General features: G+C 44.3%; 1 long non-coding RNA gene across 1 annotated transcript; it reads left to right on the top strand.

Annotated features, from left to right (window-relative positions):
- The first annotated feature begins 3,977 nt into the window (after positions 1 to 3,977).
- LOC309369998 lies at positions 3,978 to 11,735 on the top strand. The gene is made up of 2 exons (XR_014168331.1): positions 3,978 to 4,192; positions 11,265 to 11,735. It is a non-coding gene; the product is annotated as an uncharacterized lncRNA (long non-coding RNA).
- The last annotated feature ends 2,307 nt before the right edge of the window (positions 11,736 to 14,042 follow it).

Genomic DNA, 14,042 nt, shown 5'->3' with positions numbered 1-14,042 from the left:
GTTCCACCCACTCCCTTATTTCACTGGATTCCAAGACTGAACAAATGAAAAGTTCAAAGAGAGAAGAAGAAGAAGAAGAAGAAGAAGAAGAAGAAGAAGAAGAAGAAGAAGAAGAAGAAGAAGAAGAAGTAGTTATCATTTGTGCCCCATCCATCTGGCTGGGTTTTCCCAGCCACTCTGGGCGGCTTTCAACAGAACATTAAAAACAGAATAAAACTTCAAACATTAAAAACTTCCCTAAACAGGGCTGTCTTCAGATGTCTTCTAAAAGTCAGGTAGTTGTTTATTTCCTTGACATCTGATGGAAGGACGTTCCACAGGGTGGGCGCCACTACCGAGAAGGCCCTCTGCCTCGTTCCCTGCAACCTCACTTCTTGCAGTGAGGGAACAACCTCAGAGCTGGACCTCAGTGTCCGGGCAGAATGATGGGGGTGGAGACGCTCCTTTGGGTTTTACTGTGATGTAAGTGCCTTTTTCTGTTCTTTCAGATTTGGCAGACATTTTGTATTATGCCATGCCCCCTCACAGTCATTTATGTCACATTTCCATGGCAGCCATTTTATGTTATGCCACATCCTCCGCGGCAGCCATTTTGTGACAGGTGGCCATGGCACTTCCTCAAAATTCCAAATGTGCTCCCTAGCCAATAAATGTTGGTGACCCCTGCTGTAGCAAATAATACATGTGCAGGTATTCCAAAGATAAGGTAAAAGAAGAGAGAATGGGCTAACACAGTGGGCTAACACAAGGATTTTGTGAATATCCACTCAACAAATGTACATCAATTTTATGCCTACATATAATGGTCATTGATCTAGCATTATAGTTTGCTGAGGGCTTTCAGGATTTCCTTTAAGAGAACCCTGTATGTCAGTACAATGCCTCAACTCCCAGAGTTCCCCAGAGGGAAAGAATAACCATTAAATCATTTTAAGCCTCCAGTGTTAAAGCTTGCCCTTTGTAAAATAAATGGGTTTGAGGAGGGATTTAACGCAGGGCAGAGAGATGGTTTGATGGATAGACCTATAGGCATTGAGCTGGCTAGCCAGAAAGCCACCTTAAGTCTAATCTCCTGCTGCAAGAGTGAACCATTTACACATCTGGATGTGTACCACAAATCAGCCTACAGACTCCTGACCGCAATATGTGGCCAAAACATGCCTTGCTAAATTGAGTCCAAATCCTCAGGTGAACTTCTTACTGCAGTCTCAGCCATGCAATGAAGCCCTAGGGAGTGCTTTTTGAAAGAGATGCAACTTCCAAAGGGCATATATTGAGCATCACAAATACACATTTGGAACTCTGCAGCAGGAAAATTCGGAGCTAAAAAGGACTAGTACACACACACACACACACACACACCATGTCACTCAAAATCTCCCCTCTGGAAGTCACTTCCTTTACAAAAAGCAACCATCAGAACGTTGCAACACATATCTGCATTTATTAATGTGCCACATGGCCCTCATCTATCTGAAGTGCCGATCAGAAAGAGAAAATGAGTGTGGGATCCAGATATAGGGATTTTCACGGTTCCATCACACACAGCCTTACCAGCACAGACACTCAGCGAGAAACTATCAACAGCTACCCAGTGCTACACATTCCTTTTATTCCTTGATGTAAGAATTTTCTCAATGGCAGCACAATTTAATCTCCTCAGATCCATGTCACCAGTTGCAGTCTTGTTACAACTCCACAGTCTCAGCTGCCAATAAAATGAAAATCCAGAGCTATAAGGCTCAGTAGTAATCACAAGTGGAATCAAAAAAGCAAATGACCACATTCACCATGCAGAGCTCTCCTACTTTGTGGTGTGTGTGTGTGTGTGTGTGTGTGTGTGTATCTTCCTATATAAATGAAAATGTAAGGCTGTTGTCATGCTGTAGTTCATGTACCTGCTGATTGGCAAAGGGGTGGAGGGAGTTGACACCCTAGTGTATGTATATGAAATATGTGTGTATATTCCTTCTGATGCTTTATTTTTTAAAATTTCCTTTATTGTCAATGTACAACCTGTGTACAATGAAATAAACTGAGCCTCCCTCCCCCCCCCAAACACTCAGTCTCATTGCACTCTATGTGCTTGTCGCACAACACACCAACCCCGAAAGTCAGTTGCACTATATTATTTTCCATTCAGCAGCCTAACAGCCCACAGATAGAAACTGTTTTTCAGCCTGGTGGTACGACTGATTATACTTCTATATCTCCTGCCCGAGGGTAGAAGATTAAAGAGGTGCTGGCCGGGGTGTGAATCGTCCCTGAGAAGTTTTCTCGCTCTCCTAAGGCATTGATCCCTTGCGATGTCATCCAGCGGACTCAAGGGACAGCCCATGATATCTTGTGGTGTGTTCACCACCCTCTGTAAAGACTCTCTGTCTGTGGCTGTCAAGCCAACGTTCCACACTGTGATACAATATGAGAGGACACTTTCTATTGTGGACTGGTAGAGGTCATCAAATATTGTTTAACATTGTTCTTTCGCAAGACCCTGAGAAAATGGATTCTCTGTTGGGCCTTCCTAACCACCCGAGTTATATTGTTTTTCCAAGTGAGGTCTTCACTAAGGTAAACTCCCAGCAATTTAAAGAAAGAGACTCTCTCCATGCAACCCCCCCCCCCCCGGATATATAACGGGGCTAGTTCCCCTCTCTTCCTCCGAAAGTCCATCCAACACCATCTCCTTTGTCTTGCTAATATTTAGTTGCAAGTTATTCTCTAAGCACCATGTAGATACTTTTTGAACCTCCCCCCTGTACACTGATTCATCTCCACCTGTAATTAGACCCATTATGGTAGTATCATCTGCAAACTTAATAATTACAGTGGATGAATCAGATGAAATACAGTCATAGGGAGGTAGATGTAATAGACCCAATTTAGATATATTCTATCCATTGGTTTTCAATCATTGCAGGCTATACTGGTCAAAATCCATTATTGTAAGGCCCTCCTGACAACCTTTCTACTGTGTAAAGTTCATTGATGATGATTTGTGATCATGGTAGTATCAGGAAAGTTATATATGATTCCACTTTCAATACTGTTTACATCTGCAAATGTTTCAGGGTGGACATACAGTACTGCTTTGTTTCCAGTCAGTGTATGTATCATAACTTCCAGGTGTAACTTCCAGGTGTAACTTTTTATGTCACAAGTGTTCAAGGGGTTTTTGTTTTTTTGTCCCACATTTGTTGTGTTATAGTAGAAGATAGCCCCTTCAGATGACATTATTGGATATTGATGTGTAGACAGTATAAATCTATCACTAATGCACTGTTGTTGTGTCAATACACACAATATTGTGTCAATATTACACAACACACACACACAAACCACCACTCTTGCAGGCTCCCAGCACTGATTCTGATGCAATTCTTTTCTCCCACACCCCACACAGAATGGTCAGAGGCAAATCTGCAGCATAGACAGGCTACCTTCGAGAGATTTCACCACTTCTGTAGGGTTACCATGAACATGCGATCTCTGTGATCTTTTTTTCCAAATAAACCACTTGCTCCTCTTAGCGAACAGAAATAAACTTCTCTAAAGTGACTGAGGAAGGTTATTCCATTATTAAACAGGAAGTAGAAAGGATTAGTGGACTGGTTTCCTGTTGGAAGTCCTATGTCTTCCTGAACACCCAACAGGTTTGATCTCTGAATTTATCACAGCAAAAAAGATGCTTCTCAAATTCTTCATAGGCTCTTAGTCAGAAGGGACAGCATCTGAGTTCTGAATGTACTGAATCTTCTTCATGTGCTACTCATGTGTAGTGGGAGATCATGGTCAAAAGGACTGTGGAATCTGATGTGTTCATCCAGCTTATCCCTTTGTATGGGCCTCTTGAAGATCTACTGAGTGAATTGTTTTTATATATATAGCACTTTGTCCAATCTACCGCTGTTTTAAATGTCTCCAGTGAGAGGGGGGAAACATTTTCTCACTACTTGCTGGGAAGGGAAAGTGTGTCAGCTTTAAACTAATAAATGTCTGGGTTTGAGCTGTGACATTTACAAGTCGCCTGTTCCTCTGTGCAGAGCACTCGGGCTGACGGCGTACATTTGAAATCCGTGTCTTAATTGTCATGCCATTCTCCCCGCAGATTTGTCGGGAAGCTTTCTGATGAGATGCCAGGCAGACAAGACCACCAGGACATAAAAGCAGCATGTCGATTTTGACAACGGGGGTAGGTGGGTGCGAGGGAAGGGGTGCAGTACTAGGTCTCCTGATCAGGGATGGTGACTTAGCATATAATGTCATTTCAAAAGGTCTATCTGACATTTGCTTCCTTGAGGGAGGACTGGCTTTCTTATCATGCATGTGTGAAAAAGGAAAACAACAGTGGAGAGTCCTTCCATTTAATAGGTTTCTGTATCACACCAGACAGTTTTGGGTGGCGTACACAAAAAGCAAAGAAATGACTCCAAATAGAAAAAGGGTAAGGCGAAGTGTAAGAATACAGTGGTATCTCGGGTTAAGTACTTAATTCGTTCCGGAGGTCCATACTTAACCTGAAACTGTTCTTAACCTGAAGCACCACTTTAGCTAATGGGGCCTCCTGCCACACCCACACTGCTGGAGCCCGATTTCTGTTCTTATCCTGAAGCAAAGTTCTTAACGTGAAGCACTATTTATAGATTAGCGGAGTGTGTAACCTGAAGCGTATGTAACCTGAAGCGTATGTAACCCGAGGTACCACTGTAATAGTTTTCCCACATTATGAAGGAGAAAAACATCCTCAAATAAGATAATATCTTGATGATAATAGTTTAAGAGCCAGGAACCTCTTTGCTCAGCTGGAGATCCAGTGGATCATAACTCCACTCATCCTAGCTGATTTAGCCTTAGGATAGTATCCACATTCATGGCTGCTCATTTTAGTTGGTCTGCTATGAGCAGGACTAATATCAGAGGCAACTCATAGTAGCTATGATTTCCCTTTCTTTCCCTTTTATTTATTTCCTACATTTCCCTTTCAATCCAATTTGCAGATCTTATCTTTAAAGCACTGAAAGGTGGGATAGGCATGGATTTGCACCACTAAGTCTGAATAAGCAAAATGTTTATCATTAGGAACTTCTGTCTAATTCATTCTTTGCATAATTTAAATGTCACTTCTGATGCCAGATTTGTTGAGTGCATGTTGGGGCATACCAATTTTATTTAATCTAAAAACAGCTGTGGAAAGCAATCTGGCTTGATTATTTTTTATTTTTTATTATTATGAACCAATGTCAGGTGCCTTAAAATGGAACTCTTTTGTTTGGGATAAGTTTTTAATTTACTTAACATAAGAGAGACTTCTGCACAAAAATAATCTGCAGTTTGAGCCATTGTACTTATCAGCTACATTTACATGCAGAGATGGATTTCTGTTTTGGTCCTGTAATACATTTGTGGGCAGATACAAGACATTGCAGTGTCTGAGCCAGAAAACCCAGATGGCACTCTCTACCCACCATGGTGGCAAAAAAAATCTTAATAAGCCAAAGCACAGATCATTTGTTTTTCCTTAATAGCACCAAAACATTTACCCATGAGGGCTGATTAAATAAGAACATAAGAAGAGGCTGTTGAAGCAGGTCAATGGCCTTTCTAGTCCAGCATCCTGTTCTCACAGTGCCCAACCAGATACCAGCAAGCGGCAATCAGGACATGAGCAAAACTGCACTCTGCCCACCTCTAATTCCCAGTGACTGGTATTAAGAGAGGTATGAAGACAGTGTAGGTAGAACATAGCCATTGTCAAGGAGCTGACAAGCAAGCCAGGTCAACCACAGGGCAGGCACATACACGGGATGCATGAAACACAATTAGCTTGTTATTAACAGAAAATATCAACACAGTAGAGTCCTCTGGTCTGTCTTAAGCCAGCTGAGATGCTGCTGAAGCTGACTACTAGCTCCGTCCTTCCCCCTCTAGCCTTCCACTTTAGATCCCTCCCAAGCAGATGAAGGATGCATCAGTGGGTGAGCTCCTCATCTGGCCAGCGTAGGGCTCTCCTCAAATGGAATGCTGGAGTGGGGAGGAGATGCAGCAGGCCTTGGGACTGTGCTGCTGCTGTGTAGAAGGAGCAATATCTGGCTCCTCCTTGTCTGAGTCTGCACTCACTCTGTGACTCTCAGCTTCTAATCCTGTCCTAGAAGGCCCTCTTTCTCCTGATCTTCCTTGATCACTCAACCCCCCTGCTTCTACCACCTCCCAGCTCATCTCTTCTGCAGACTGGTCTTCAGTGTCCCACCACCAGGATCCAGGATCTAAGTTGTCATCTTCTGTGCCCTCCCTGGGGGGCTCCTGGGCAGGCACCTCCCACCACTCTTCCTCATCCAGCCAGTCCCTGACAGCCATCAAAGCTAGTAACCACTGATGGTCTTATCCTCAGTGATGCCTTATCCTTAAATAACTCAGGACCACAATACCCCAAGAACCACTTTTCCCCATGTGAACCAACCCAGACCCTGCGATCATCACCTGAGGCCCTTCTTCATGTGCCTCTTCCACAAGAGGTCTGGAAGGAAGCAACATGAGAATGGGTTTGCCTGGTGCCTTGGTTACATCTGACAAACAGCATCTGGCAAATGGCAGCGCTAGTGATGTTGGGATGTTCAACCATAGTGTGATGTTGAATTCCACCTCTTCTGTTTAGTTCCAGCTGTGAGGGGTCTTTCTGGGCCCTTCAGCAAATACAGAGGCAGAGCTAGTGCTGCAGCATTATCCATTCAGGCCCCGTACAATCCCAACTGGCTATGAATTTCCAAGTATATTTGAGGCAACTTGAACGGGAAAGAGAGACCCCAGATTGAATGACCTTATAGCGGTGTCAATAATTGGAGGGCAGTGACTCGGTCAGAGCTAGTCCATCTGGCATGGAACTAGAGGCCTAGCCTGGAACAACATGTCAGCGCTATTACATATCGGTAAGTAATGGCAGGTTTATTGGCCTTGTAAGCGAGCAAACCCCATTGCCATGGCAACCAGAAAGAATAGGTGTGAAACAGGCCAGCAGCAAGAGAGAGGAAAGTGGAGCTAAGGCAGAATTTAACGTATTTATGAAAACACATTGCAGCTTGCTTTTCCATCCCATCAACAGAACCTTCAAATCAACTAGCAATCACAAGCATAAGATTAAATGTGAGCTGAAAAAAATCAACAAAAATTAATTGAGACTGGACAAGTGTGAAATGGACCCCCACGCCCACCCCAAAACAGGGGAAATTAATTTTCTTAAATTTTCAGGGTGGGATTGCTTCTTGCCTAACCTCATCTTATGAGATAGACAAAGGGTTTACTTTTTTCCATTGCTTTCTTAAGATTCTCATGCCTCAACTTAAGGCTGACCATACCTCCTGGAATGCATTTGCAGCAAATGGCAATATCATGCCACATTGCATTGTGTCACTCCCAAGGCCTGCAGAAAGTGGCGAGAGGTTCTTTCCAATCAGAAATAGTAGGGAGGGAAAGGTGAAGTTTCATCAATGGCAAACAAAATGACCACCTCAAACGCTGAACCTTCTCCAACACAACAATTTCCTTTTTGAGGTGAAGCAACCAGAACTGTGGCGTTTCCGTGTGCTGCGCTGGCTCGCCAGATGCAGCTTGTCACACTGGCCACGTGACCCGGAAGTGTCTGTGACCCGGACAGCGCTGGCCCCCGGCCTCTTAAGCGAGATGGGCACACAACCCCAGAGTCAGACACGACTGGTCCGTACAGGCAGGGGTACCTTTACCTTTACTTTTTTAACCAGCACTGTACGCAGATTCCAGATATGTAGTTTTGTATAATGCCACTATGATATGGACATTTTTATCATCAGTTCCTTTCTTAATGATCCCAAACTTGGGATTAGCCTATATCACTATGCTGACATCTTCATTGATCGATCCACTATGACTCCTAAGTCTTGTTCCTGCTCAGTCACAGCCTGTTCAGACCCCATGAGCATGTATGTAAAGTTAAGATTTATTTTTTTGCCTTTGTTACAAATATATGTATTGGATATACAGTGGATGCTTGGGTTGTAAACGTGATCCGTGTGGGATGCATGTTCGCAACCCACAGCGTTCGCAACCTGAAGCATCTGTAACCCGAGGTATGACTGTATAGGACATGTATATAATGATATGGATATTATAGAAGTATTTAAAATCAAAGTTGCTGTCTATGCTTAGAGTCAGAAATGTTTGTCCAAAGCAGTGCAGGTGAACATCCAGAACCTTGCCCTCAGCAACAGGAGATTAATAACTGACCAGATAAGAGGAAAACAGATTGAATTGTAATAATAAGGGTTAACACAAACAAGGAGAAATGCCAAAGACAAGTCTGGAAGGGAAGGGTAACAAAATGTGCAAGCCGAAAACCTGCTGGAAAGGAATGATTAAGGATGACACCTTGATAAGATAAATGGAGTTTCTAAGTGGAAAACGACTCCAACTATGGGATGTCCAATTGGAAGGCCAGGTAGGGTGTCTACGAGCTGTTCACACATTGCTGTAGGCAATAATGTTGCATAAATGATACAGGCACAAGGATTTTATGTATTTACCTGATAGTAGAAGAGCATATAAGAAGAGCCTGAGGGCATGTACCATTGTCAGGCCATGCTCGCGGCAATAGCTTCATGGTTGACCAGGTTGTGGGTGGCACTGTGGTCTAAACCACTGAGCCTCTTGGGCTTGCCGATCAGAAGGTCGGTGGTTCGAATCCCTGCAGCAGGGTGAGCTATTGTTGCTCAGTCACAGCTCCTGCCAACCTAGCAGTTCAAAAGCACACCAGTGAAAGTAGATAAATAGGTACCACTGCGGTGGGAAGGTAAACGGCATTTCCGTGCACTCTGCTTTCCATGATGGTGTTTTGTGCTCCAGAAGCGGTTTAGTCATGCTGGCCACATGGCCTGGAAAGCTGTCTGAGGACAAACATAGGTTCCCTCACCCTGAAAGCAAGATGAGCATTGCACCACATAGACCTTTGACTGGACTTAACCGTCCAGGGGTCTTTTACCTTCTTCTTCTTATTATTTTATTTCTTTTTTTTTTTTACCATGGCTGACCATTCAGCGCTGTCTTAATGATTAATAAATCTCTGTTGAGCCTACCTTGTGTACCTGACTCCTCTTTCCTTAGAGGCCTTCAGCAGTCTACTCCAAGGAAGGAATCCTTGGAATTTTCCTAACAGCCTTGAAATGCATCACTTTGCACTTGTTTACATTGCATTTGACACTTTAGCATCCTGTCTCAATGCAGCTTTGTCCCTCTCTTCACTACTAGTATAGACACCACTTTTGTTTCCTACTTGAGCAGAGGTTGTAGGAAAGGGGCAGCCCACAGTGCAATGTAAAGGCAGGGGCGAAGGAAGGCATCATGACACCTGGGGCGAGTGTCATTACGTAGGGCACATGTGCAGCATCGCTACGTATGACGCATGCACCGTACGTAGCGATGCTGCACATGCGTTGTACATAGCGGTTTGCCGGCGGTGCCTCTCCAGTGCCGTACGGACGGTGCTGGGATCCTCTGTTCGCAGCTGTACTGGCGATGGAGGGATCCCGGCATCATCTGTACAGTGCTGGAGCGGCGGCGCCAGCAAACCGCTATACAGCGCATGTGTGGCGTCACTACATACAGTGCATGTGTGTGATGCCACACATGTGCTACATTTAACGGTTTGCCGCTGGTGCTGGGATCCTCTGCTCGCAGCTGCAGCTGCGAATGGAGGATCCTTCACATGCGGCGGCGCGATGGCAGACATGGCACCCGGGGCGCACTGCCCCCCGCCCCCCATTGTGACCCCACTGTGTAGAGGCCTTCTAGTTACCGGCCTTAGCACAGCAGCTTTTGTCCACAACAGAGAAAAATTCATGAACAAATGCCGGGTGTAATCATTGTTGTTGCTCCCTGCAATAAAGCAATACAAGAACTAAGGGAAAAGCCATTGAATGCCAAGAGATAACGCCAATACAATGTACATTTGCAGTTGCCTTCTGAAATATGCCTACCATTTTAATGCTCAGGAATAGGTTGTAGTTCTCTCCGAGGCAAAGCTATCGTCATTTATACCCTGCCTAAATCAAGGGCGGTCCAGCAACTATTTATGTTATATTCTCCGGTGGTTTATGCTGTATGTGCTACATCAGGGTTGCAATTTAAAATTCTGGGCTCACGCCAAAGGGGGAAGCAAGTTAAAAGCTTTGCTGAGAGCCCATGGGGTGCTCTCTAGATCTCAAGAAAGACCAACAAATCAGAGAGTGACCCCTTCCTCCATTGCCTTGCCCTTAATAAACAGGCAGATCAATTCAGCCCATTGAACAAAATTTAGGGTGGATACACACCATCTCTTTAAGTGGTGGAGGAATCATGATCCTGCCTTTTCAGATGTTGAGCAGTTGCGTTTGACACTCCATCAATATTATAGCTTGCTCAATTTTTTATTTTTTAAGTGCTCAGGATAGTGACATATATGCATCTCTGCTTGTTGGTGCAATGACTCATGGAATTGTATTACACTTGCATGATAATAATAATAATAATAATAATAATAATAATAACAATACCTATTCTTGCATGCTGCACCTGATCACTTCTGCCTCCCCCCATCCCAGACCTCCAGCTAGTCCTGGGAGCTGGGAGGGAGCCTACCTCTTGGACACAGTACTCATGACTCTCAACTCGAGGAAACCTGAAGGTTTTGTTTAAGAAATCAGAGCATGGTTATATAGTATAGGACACATGATTCATAAGACTGCCCAAGCTCTAAGAAGTAGCTAAGCCACTGGCCCAACATCTGACCTAGCCCTACCGCTTCACTTGTGTGGAGTTTGGCAGGACCAGTCAGTTGCATAGTTCTCACACCTAGTGAGATCATAGAATCATAGAGTTGGAAGAGACCGCAAGGGTCATCTAGTCCAACCCCCTGCAATTCAATAATCTCAACTAAAGCATCCATGACAGATGGCTGTGCTTGCAAGTGTGCAGTCCTATGGGTGTGTGAGTGGCCAAGTCTGTTTGCACCAGTGCAGACAACGACATGTCCTTGAGACCTGAGTCCAGCACTCTAACTCTCATTCCACTTCCAGTTTGGCTGGCCCTACTGGTTTGCCACTGGCCTTATATTGGGTACCATGGAAACCTCACTCTCAGAGGGCAGAATGGAGACTAACTCAGACAGCTCCCCCTCCATTCCTGTGCAGTGCAGTGGGACCCTCTCCTAAGTCACTGGTCAAGCTCTCCTCACACCCAACTTCTTGTTCCTCTTCCTCTGACAGATCTTGCCATCTCCTTCCCATCATGGTTAGTGCCACAGGACCTGCAACAGCCAGAACCCTCCATCATCATTTAGGAGGAGAACATTTGATCTCCCCAGGACTGCTGCATCACCATTAGACTACAGCAGGCAGGAGATGGCTAGTAGTGACCTACTCATGGGCATCAGGAATGGGTGCGTGGACCTTATGGTGACAAGAAGAGGCAGAAGGAGGAGGCAAACTGATGGAGCTAATTGGGCATTCTCTACTGGGCTGCTCAAGTCTGCCTCTCTGGTGGTGTCTTACCTTTGGACCATCAATGTAAAAATCTCTCCTCTATGGTGATCCTGGAGGCAAAGACATTTTGTCACCAGGTGGACCAGCTGTCATTTTCTGTATTTCTGTTCCCTGTGGTCTGCGATATATCAGGTTTTCCAGTATTTTGTGTCTCGAAGCCTTGATTGACTAACACATGTATAAAATCCTCTCCAATTAACTCTGGCTCACCATATCTTGTTGGACCCCATCGCCCCCACGCAGCAGGAGAGTGATGATGGGAGTGTTCGTCTTGCAATATCTTGAGGGTCACAGGTTTACCAGGGCATAATGGGAAATGTTAAATGGAGGTTTGTAGTCAGTTCCTTACCATCTGGAGACCAGAGTCAGGTCAAAGCATCAACCCCGTAGCTGCCTGGGCTGATGAAAGCCACTATATGTGTCTGATGAACTGGGGTCAGCTTGATGGGTCTACATCTAGTACAAAGCAGCCCTGAAAAAACTAGCTGCCTGTAACAATGTCTTCTCATGCTCCAAGTGCATGATGGAAGACGAAGACCAGAAAAGAAGGTCAGGTGTAAATAAATAAACAAACACTCCCCCAAATACTAAACAATACTTTTGTGGAAGGCACATCACACTCATTCCAGCACTCCTGGCCCCAAGATGAAAAGCTGCTAATTAAAATGCTTAGCAAGTTTAAACAGCTTTTATCCACTTATTGATCATTCATATTCATTGTTACCTCCCTGCTCACAAGCAGGGGTAGAAATATCAATATCCCCCACACATGCACCTCTTTTTGTGTGTACGAGGTGGTAATAAATTCACTTGCTAAGTAATGCGTTCAAATTAATACAAAATAAATCAGCCCCTTCACTATAAACACAGCCTTTCTTCCTTTGCAAGCTCGAGGAATGGGAAAAGAGAAGGCACAATATATTATGCGGGGCTTTATTAGCGAGGTAATTCATTTCTATAGCACTCTTCAATGGACAGGGATTTGGTTTTTACTTCTTTTCCTTTACTATAACAATAATCTCGTGAGGCAAGGTGAGAGGAAGAGAGAGTGGGCCGGTTCCCATAATAATCTAAGTCAACGACAGGCTTAGTGTGACAACACAAGGGTGCAGGGTTAAACTATGGCATTCATCCACGCAAGAGGTGGGGTTAGCCACCAACTTGCGTGGCTTTGAAAGAGGACTGGGCAAATTCACAGAGGATGAGGCTAAAAATGGCTACCAGTCATTGTACAGAGGTGGTTTTAGGGTAGTGTGACCGGTTCGGTTGCACTGCGCTGCAGGGGTTGCCACAACAATGCTGTAGAACTGAGCATGAAAGGCAGGGGGCACCGAATTTTAGCCTTGCACCGCTTCAATTTGAGAGCCCAAAGTCTGCTTCTGTGTTGTGAATATACGCTGCCGCCATTTTTGGTAGCAGTGTGTCCCTGAACATAAGCTGCTGGGAACTGCAAACAGGGAGAGTGCTGTTACATGGGTACAGTGGTACCTCAGGTTAAGTACTTAATTCGTTCCGGAGGTCAGTTCTTAACTTGAAACTGTTCCTAACCTGAAGCACCACTCTAGCTAATGGGGCCTCCTGCTGCTGCCGTGCCGCTGGAGCACAATTTCTGTTTTCATCCTAAAGCAAAGTCCTTAACCCGAGATACTATTTCTCAAAATGCACTACCCACTACCCACATGGGGGGCTAGCAAGTGATCTCGATGCCTCAAGTAGTTGTTTCAAACCACTCACAGGTCAGCCTGACATAAGCTGAGGAGCCGACCCTTTAAAAAATACCCTTTATTAAACAGTAATATCTCACGGAAATCAGAACTGAAACCACCAAGGCTTTTGCCTACAGGGGGAAAGGGGAGTGTAAACTGCAAATAGAAAGTGAGATGCTTATTAAGAAATCAACTCAATCTATTTGCCTTTTATAACAAGCACAGCAGCCTTCCAGGCTCAGAGATTATTCTTTGAAATACATTTTAGAGTGTGTGAAGGGTATATATTTGCAAATAACCTCATATAAATCCACATACTTGCAGCTCGTTCTCAGCATAATTTAATCTTTTTACCAAAACAACCAAATAAATATTTTTTAAAAGGAACAGCCAGCTATTAACAACCAAGTCGATACTAACCTAATTTTCCAAAACTCATTTTGAAGAGCAGTTTTCAGGAAACTTACTGGTAGCTCTAACTCTCAGCAAACTCCAGTATAAATGCAATTTTCTTTATTTAAGGGCTGCAATTGAGGGGGTCCCCCCCCCTTCATGGTCTTGGTTTTTCATTTCCATTTGACTGGAGTAAAATATTACAGTTTGTGGCTCATGCTTTGTTCTTTTTTAGGCTAAAATCTCCCCCTTTTAAGAAAGTGGATCAATATATTTTGCAGAGTTGTTAGCCACCTTGCAATAACTAGAAAAATAAACAAGACTTGCCCCTTTTTGTTACAAAGAGGAAAATAAGCATGCAGCATAAATCTAATCTGATTGCCTGCCTAGCAGATGGAGGAGG

The sequence above is a fragment of the Podarcis melisellensis genome (assembly GCF_964234715.1).
Source record: "Podarcis melisellensis genome assembly, chromosome: 5".
In the NCBI taxonomy this organism is placed as follows: Eukaryota; Metazoa; Chordata; class Lepidosauria; order Squamata; family Lacertidae; genus Podarcis; species Podarcis melisellensis.
Note: the sequence above shows the minus strand (reverse complement) of the source record. Positions and strands in the feature narration are given on the sequence as shown.